We start from the raw sequence: 9,111 nt of genomic DNA on the forward strand, positions 1-9,111 counted from the left end.
CCCCTTGAATGTTGACGGAATCTTTAGTGAGAGTCTTCAACTACTCTAGCTCGAACAGAATCCCGGTGGATCTGTCTTCAGCTTCCGTTGCTCTCTTTCTTCAGACTCTTCAGGCTCCCCCTTTCGTCAAGCTTCCGTGCTTTTGGGATCGACGCCTGGCTTTGCGTATCAACAAATTCAAAAACCTGCACATCTCAAACTCTCTATTACAAACCAATAAAGTTGTGATTCAACTTAATGAATCAACTAAACATTTGAGAATTATTTACATTTAAAACTGATTAAAAATTCGAAACATTCCAATAAAGAGTTAATAGCCAAAATGGTCCCTGAGGTTTGCTCACTTTTGCCACTTTAGTCCAAAATCCAAAATTTTTAAATCTGGGTCCCTGAGGTTTGCATTTTGTTGCCATTTTAGTCCAAATTTCAAAAACCCCTTTTTTGACTGTTGCAACCAGCCTATTTTGTCCTTTTGCGCAAGGGTATTTTGGGTTCTTGATCTGAGTTTGTTATAATAACTCATAAAAATGACCAAAATACCCCTGCACAAAAGGATAAAATAGGTTGGTTGCAACAGTCAAAAAAGGGAGTTTTTGAAATTTGGACTAAAATGGCAACAAAATGCAAACCTTAGGGACCCAGATTTAAAAAATTTGGATTTTGGACTAAAGTGGCAAAAGCGAGCAAACCTCAGGGACCATTCTGGCTATTAACTCTTCCAATATCTGATTCAAATTAATGAATCATCTTAAACATTTCAAACCAATTAACCAAACCGTCTGTTCATCATGTTTAGCCTTTGAGATTTTGAATATCAGCTCTCCAACATCAGTTGTCGAAAATCTTTTTAGATTTATCAAAATAAGAAACATAAATGCAATGACAGAAATTAAATGCAGAAGTGAAATATGTACAAACATATTTTTGTGAGTTTGTGCAAGAGGATCATATCAGTTTTTGAGACACATCACACGCACCGTTAAGCTTTTAGACATTTTAAGTTCTAAACGATTCACGTTGATTGACGATATAGTTGTCCTCTTAATTTTTCATACAATTTTCAATCTATTCAGGATACTATTTAAGTGTTTTATGAACTTAGTTCGATTCATGTGTCCCACCTCTTGAATATACTCCCGTATCCAGAATCCCAATATTCAGTCTTATAGGCAAGAATACTACAATGATATCTGTACATAAATTAGGGGTTAAATGCGAGAACTGAGGGATCTCAGGTCAGAACTTCCGTTCAGCAGAGAGGTATCAGCTTCGACTTAGCAGTGTGTCCCCTTTAGAGGATCTTTTCAGCTACAACAGATGATTATCAATTTTATTGTCTAATCAGCTGAGGGCTTTATGCTATGTTTCAAGCATTTTGCGGAAAGTATTAGCCAAGGACTAGGTCAGAACTACCGTTCAGCAGAAGTCCCGGAATAATACCCCAGACATCATAGAGTATAAACACCTAGTATATCAGAATACGAGACCTTTCAAATGAGATTTCAGGGGTTACCTATATATCCAAGTAGTGTTCCCCACGAATTTCACAAGTTTGAAATTTTAGGTTTATATCCCGAATAAATCTACTAAATGTACAAAAACCTATCGTCACATCATCAGTGAGACCGTTTATTACATTTGACATTACATTTCTTTAGCGTGCTGTGATAGTCCACTGATTTACAATCATTTCCTCTTTTTCACAACAAAACTCATTTTTCAGTTTTATCATGTTTTTGTCTTTTTCAAATTTTCTGATTTTTTTAAATTTTTCTCCCCCTAAAATCAAAATATGTTTCAATTTTGATTTTCTGGGAAAATTTGAAACAAACTGTACAAACTTGACAACTTGATGAGAATCACTTCAATTCTCCATTCACCTGACATAAACAATCAGAACTCCCACACACAACAAATTATTTTCCCATTATGATTTCAAAACACTTAAGTTTATTTTAATCAAAATGGTTTTTCCGGAAAATTAGTTTTGTGTGACATTTCATAAACACGGGGTTTCATCACCTTGTTTTACAAATTACCACTTGTAGGAAAGATGAATCAAGTACAACTTAATGTCCCTGATTTATCTTTTGAAAGACGAAAAATTACCAGAGTGAAATTTCTCAAGAAATGTGCCGATTCATGTTCCACGCTTACCAACCTGGGAACTCCGGCAAGTCAGGTTTTTTCTATTTGAATAGTTTCACCCAAAGCCTGACTGTCCTTGGGTGATTTTGAATTCTTGTTCAACAATGGTGGAAAGTTTGCATCATCCATTGTTAAACCTGAATTCTCAGATTTTGTCTTAATAACTGGCTCTTCTGGTTTTGACGAACCAGAATCATTGCCTGAACGTGGCTTGTCTGACTTTGACACGTCAGATTCATTGCCTGAAGGTGGCTTATCTGACTTTGACACGTCAGATTCATCGCCGACCATTTTCTCTTTTTCCTCTTTCGTCCTCAGATTTGTATCTGATGAATTCGTCTTGCTTGACTTTGCAGTCGAGGGAGTTGATTCATCAGAACTCTTATTTGATCTGTTGGGTGAACCCGAGGACAAAATCTTCTCCAGATATTCTCTGGCCTTCTTCCTCTTCTTTCGCAGTTTGTCTTTTTGCCCTTGAGAAAGCTTCACTTTCTTTTCTTGAACTTTAGGTTCTTGGACCTTCTGTTCTTTGACTTTCTGGTCTGAAACTCTTAGTTCCTTGGGCTTGACAGTGACTGGTTTCTTTGCCAATTTCTAAGAATTAACCCTCAATCTTTCATTTGATCTCCTTGGGCAATCCCTGGCAATGTGACCTTTGATTTGACAATTATAGCATCTCCTCGTCTCATAGCTCCAATTCTGGCAGTTAACAGCAATGTGTCCTTGATAGCCGCATCTGTAACACACTCTGTTATCGTACCAATCACCATTTTCATACCAAACGCTCAGATCAAAGCACTGTTTGGCTTGGTGATACTCTTTCCTCTTCTTAATTGTTGGATTTGACTTTTGAGCACTGAGGTCAAACCTGCACCACTTATTACCAACAATTTTTGAGTTTTCATTTTCTAATTTTTGTGGTTTTTGGTTTCGATTGGATGATCGATCTGATGAGCTTTTATTTTCTTTTTGTACATTTTTCAAATTTTTAACTTTTTGTTTCTGTTCTACCATCTTCTTAACAGGTTTTTGCTTTGAGCATTCACCTATTTCAGTAGATTGCAAAACAGTATTTTTAAATTTTTCTATTAATTCCAAAAATAATTTTTGTTTTTCAATTTTTTCATTTTCATCATCAGATTTCTCATCGCAATCTTCAACTTTGACATTGTAAAAGTTTGTGACATCGTCACTTATTAGAATAGCATTGATTGGTTTTGGACAGGGGATATTCAAAAACTCAGATGATGTCACAAAACCTTTCAGTTTCTTTTCAAGCTCATCAATTTTAGCTCTCGAATTCTCAGCCTCATTTTCAAGCTGAGATATTCTTTCAAGATGAGACTTGATTGATTTTTCATTTTCAATCTTAATGTTTTCAAGAACAAAGTTTTCATTGACCAAAACTTTTATCTGTTCTTGAAATTTTGTTTCATTTACTTTCAGATTTTTGTTTTCAAGCTTTATCCAGAAATCTTCATTTTCTGAGGATTTCTTTTTGCTTTCAAAGTCTTTTTCTTTCTCTTTCAAAACCTTGTTTTCTGATGTCAAACTGTTCAAATTACCCAACAGTTTGTCATTTTCAACTTTCAGTTTCTCACAAATTTCCTGAAACATAAGAATATGTTTATCATCAGCTTGCTTCTCATCTTTCAACTTCTTGACTTCCAATGTCAAACTTTCCACATCCTTCAAGAGTTTGTCATTGTCAGTCTTAAAGTTGTCACATTTGGTACAAACTGATTCAGAACTTGAAGATTCATTCTTCACAAATTCTTCATTCTTTGGAACTTGCTCTTCCTCTGTTTTGTATGTACCTGCACAAAAGATTTTAACAAAGTCAAGAGGATTCATATTTTCATCAATATAACAACCCCTCTTAATATCGTATTTCATAACATTTTTTGCTGCAAGACACATATTGACTCTTCGTCTCATTTCAAAAATGACATCCAAACTTATTTTTTCTAAGTTCTTTTCTATTTCATTCATCAACCCCTTCTTTTTCTTTTCATTTTCATACTTGTGTGTTTTGAGCTTATTGATAAATTCATTTGGATAAAAATTTGAGAACCTAGAATCCTTTTCAATTCAATCAAAAATTCATCCCACTCTGAAGGTAACGCGTCTGCAAATTTTGATATTTTTTCAGCATTTGACATTCCTATCTCGTACCTTTTTAAATTGTCAAGTAAGCTTTCATACCGCTTTTCCAACTCATTAACTGTTTCATCTTTCTTACACAAAAAACATTCAAGTCTTTTAACCCAAATATTTTTATTTTCATTCTGATATCTACTACCCCAAACCCCATCAAACCAATCATTTATCATTTCAAAGTTATCGTTTTTCTGTTCGTCAAACATTTTAACCACAAACAGATCTGAATCAGTTTGAAATCGATCAATTTTCAGTCGAAAATCCTCAAAACTAGTCCGAAACTGATCGAAATTTCAATCAACACAAACTGCAGTTCACATATCCACTGTGAACAGTTTAAAATGTACAAACCACACACCGATAATCAAAATTCGCCAAAAATAGTCTGAAGTTATCAAGACCTAAACCAAATATCACTGAATCCAACTGAAGATTGATCGAATCAGTCCTGTGTTTGAATGAAACAATGAAATGCTTCAGATCTGAAATGTATATCAGATCTGGATGAATACAGTTTGTAAAAACTATTTCCAAAAACTTTGAAATTTGATCTTTAACACACTGAATTAGTTCGGAATAGGTGAATGATACACCAAACAGATCCAAAATGTATGATACTTCAACCAGAAATTATCGAAACAAAACGAGTTTTACCGAAATCAATCCAAGAACACCGAAATGAATCAAAATTCAACCGATTCAGTTCGAAATGTATGAAACTTCAACTGAATCAAATCGAATCAGTTCGAAATCATCAAATGACACACCGAAATTAGTCGAAACAGTCCAAAATCACAATGAATCGCACCAAAACTTGTTCGAATTTCACTGAAAGTCAATCAAAAATGTTCCGATTATACATTCAGTTTGTTGTAATGTGTTTTTAATGATTATCAACGTTCAATTTAGATCTATTTCTCGTTTCAACAACAATAATCTCGATGAACTTTATGATTCGTTCAAACACTAGACCTGAATCATTCTCATATAACAATATACTCAAAACTGAACAAGTTTTAAACATCAAATCTTAGAATTTCGGGGCATCATTCAAGGGGGAGACTGCGGTTTCACTTGAAGATGTTATCCAAGGCAGTTCAAGACTAAACGTCACAGATTTCTAGCTATGTCCAAGGGGGAGATTGTTAGTGCACTATTTGTGTGGCCATAGATAGAAATCTAAATGTACATGTAAAGTCTAGTGTCTTGAGTCTGTAAAATACCGGACAGAGGTTTCGCTAGGTGTCGTTAGGTAATGTTAGGTCAGTATACGGTATGACACGATACGAAAGGAGCGGATCTGAACAAGAATGATGTCATCATTCTTGTTGATGACATCATGACATCATTAAAAAAAGAAAAGGCATGCACAGGATTTTGATTATGTACGCAATGCATGGACACATAAAAGATGGTTCCGCTTGAAAATGCATGAAGATGGTTCGCTTGAAATGCAAGCATTGACCGAATTATATAAATGAGGTGGTCATATAAGCGAAACTAGAAAATCAGTGAAGAAGACAAGCAATCAGAGAACTTCACAACCGTTCATAACCGTCAAACACAAGCTGATCAGATCTTCATCATCTACGTCAAGAACACTCAGATTACGTCACGTTGATCAGATTTCGAGTGTGTAGTGTGTAGATCGAGTCGAAACTCTGTCCGGTTGTCGTCGTTTCGTAATAAACGTTGTTTAATTACGTCTTCGCGCACGATTACGGTTCGATTTAACGGATTCCGCACGTTAAATCGAATCCACCGCAGATCTAGTGATCGTTTACGATCCGATCCTGAACTCACACCTCAGGCTCAATCACAATGTCAAGTAAGTATCTTGTTTTTTTGTATAGTTAAATATTTGAATAAATAGTTATATAGAAATAGGATGAGGATACTTATCTTGCTTTGATTGTGCAGGTGCTGGAAAAGATTCACGATCCGCCTCCAAGTTCAGCGTGACCAATTTGGATAACGTGCGATCCACCAAGAAAAAGCTTCCTGCTAACCCAACTGCTTCAATCCCCAAGGCACCCTCCAAAGGAAGGGGAGGCAAGAAAAGAAAAGCCTCTGAAGCTGAGGATCTGCAAGGTCTGTCTCTGATCCGCCACCAATTCCTTGAGTACTTCAACGATGTAAGGATCACTGTCCCTGCTTATATATCCTGCTTGTTTGAGGATCACCTGGTCTTGAACTATTCTTTATCCTCTTTGCAGAAATTTGCTGAGATTGAAGATTATGTAGGGAACGTTGAGGAGCAGGATAGGAAGATTGCTGACCTCCAACAAGTTGCACTGCTCAAGGATCTTAAGATTGCCGACTTCCAAAAAGACCTCCAGAATGCCAAAAATGAGACGGCCAAGGTGTTAATCAATGCTGATTATGAGAAGCATGAGATCACCCAGGATGCTAAAGTCTCTACTGCCATAGCGATGTATAAGACCAAATTGCAGATGGCCTTGGAAGCTCAGGATCCTGACTTCGATATGAGCACCTGGGATGTGGAAGGCTGGAAGGCAAGGCTGGCTGAGCTGGATGACGAGAAGGAGGCTGAGGAGATCCTGACGATCGAGGCTGGAGGCAGTGGCAAGGATCATGGTGGTGAAGCTAGTGGAGCTGGGGATGGTGATGCAGCGAAGGTGTAGGCTGCATGATTGGGCAATGATGGACACTTCTAGACATAGCCGGAGCCCAATTTTTTAGTTTTGATGGTAGTTTTTGTTGAACAATTGTTGGTTTGTACTTGAACAATAGCTTTAGGGTTAAGGATCCAGGATCCTTTGGAAAATAGGTAGGATTACAAATGGTGGAAGGATCCTCTGTTTGGGGGATGAAGCCATTGTGATCCTGCCGCCTTTTATTACCTGCATGCTATGACCGCACAAACAATGGACACCCGTTGCCAACCCATGTGGACGGCCCACGTTTTGCTGGTAGAAACATGGGTTGGCAATTTTGACAACTTTTGATGGTTAATCCTTTGTTAATAAAATAACTTTAATCTTTTTTGGCTTATCATGTGTTGTTATCCTTGTATATCCTTTTAATTTTCAATTGTTTTGATATGCACTTGTCTGAATAAGAAAAGTTGAACAAATTAGATAGAAAATATTTAGGATATGATCCAGGATCAAATATCCTATAGTTGAGAAATTCTAAAAAGTAGTATATTTTAAGGATTGTAAGTTCAGTTGTCAAAGTACAAGGGTTATTCAAATTATCAATGAATAAAATCAAAATAGTTAAGGATCATACCTGAGGATCCAAGTTAGGATCCTAGTCCTTAATGCCATAAGCAGGATACCCATAAGACAAACCTTAGTAAGAAGTAAGGATCAAGGATCCTTGGTTGTTTAACTTCAAGGACCTGAAATAGAACATGACTTGAGACTAAGCCAATATAAAAGTTAGCAACTGGGGACAAGCCCAAAGGATAACTGGGGACAAGCCCAAAGATAACTGGGGACAAGCCCAAAGATAACTGGGGACAAGCCCAAGGATCGTGTGTAAACTGGAGTATGGCCCTAACCGGAGACTATCCAAACTTTGTGGCATGAAAATGCCAAAACCTTAGCTAACGTGAAAACGTTAGAAACCTTAGGAACGGATGTATGGTACGTCTACCATTATACGTAGGATCCTAGGTATAGCCAGTACAATGGAATTATCAACCCCTAAAGCGAGTACTGGTCCCACTACCATGAACTATACCAGGATCATCATGCGCTACAAGCGGAACTGGGGTCAAGCCCAAATAACTGGTTGCTTTTGTGGATAATCATCCTTTTGCTAAGGATACCTGAACCAAAGTAAGGATCATATGTGCTCTAAGGACCCTTCAAGGATACTTATGATGTGAGGATCACAGGTTCTGCTCACATGAAGTATTTCTTCAAATGGACAGCATTCCAGGCTCTAGGTAGCAAATCACCTTCCATTGTTAGCAATCGATATGCCCCCTTTCCTGCCTCAGCTTCAATCAAGTAAGGTCCTTCCCATTTTGGTGCCAACTTCCCATCAGCAGGATTGATGGTATTTTGAAATGCTTTCCTTAACACCATATCACCAATTTGGAACTTTCTGATCCTGACATTTTTGTTGTAAGCACCAGCCATTCTTTGTTGATAACTGGCCATTCTTATCCTAGCCAGGTCCCTTATTTCTTCTATAGTATCCAGGTCTTGAACCAAGTTTTCATCATTTTCCTCAGGATCACGAATAATTGTTCTAGCAGTTGGGACCACCATTTCTGTAGGGATCACTGATTCTCCCCCAAATACCAAAGAGAATGGAGTATGGCCTGTAGCATTCTTGGGGGTTGTCCTATCAGCCCAAAGCACATAAGGTAACTCTTCTGCCCATTTCCCTTTCTTGGATCTAAGCTTCTTCTTCAAATTGTTGATGATGATCTTATTGGATGATTCTGCCTAACCATTAGCTTGTGGGTGGACTGGTGTTGATGTTATCATCTTAATCCCCCAGCTGTCACAAAAGTTAGTAGTTCTGCCCCCAATAAATTGGGAACCATTATCACATACAAACTCAGAAGTTATACCAAATCTAGTGATAATATTTCTTTTAATGAAGGATATAACTTCCTTTTCTCTGACTTGGGCAAAAGCTTCAGCCTCTATCCACTTGGAGAAGTAATCAGTCATAGCAAGCATGAACACTTTTCCACCAGGTGCCTTAGGGAGCTTACCAACTATATTCATACCCCATCTCATAAATGGCCAAGAGGAGGATATAGGATGCAAAAATTCAGCTGGTTGCTGAAGGATATTGTTGTGTCTCTGACAAGGA

Source organism: Helianthus annuus, chromosome 13 (assembly GCF_002127325.2).
Source record: "Helianthus annuus cultivar XRQ/B chromosome 13, HanXRQr2.0-SUNRISE, whole genome shotgun sequence".
Classification (NCBI taxonomy): Eukaryota; Viridiplantae; Streptophyta; class Magnoliopsida; order Asterales; family Asteraceae; genus Helianthus; species Helianthus annuus.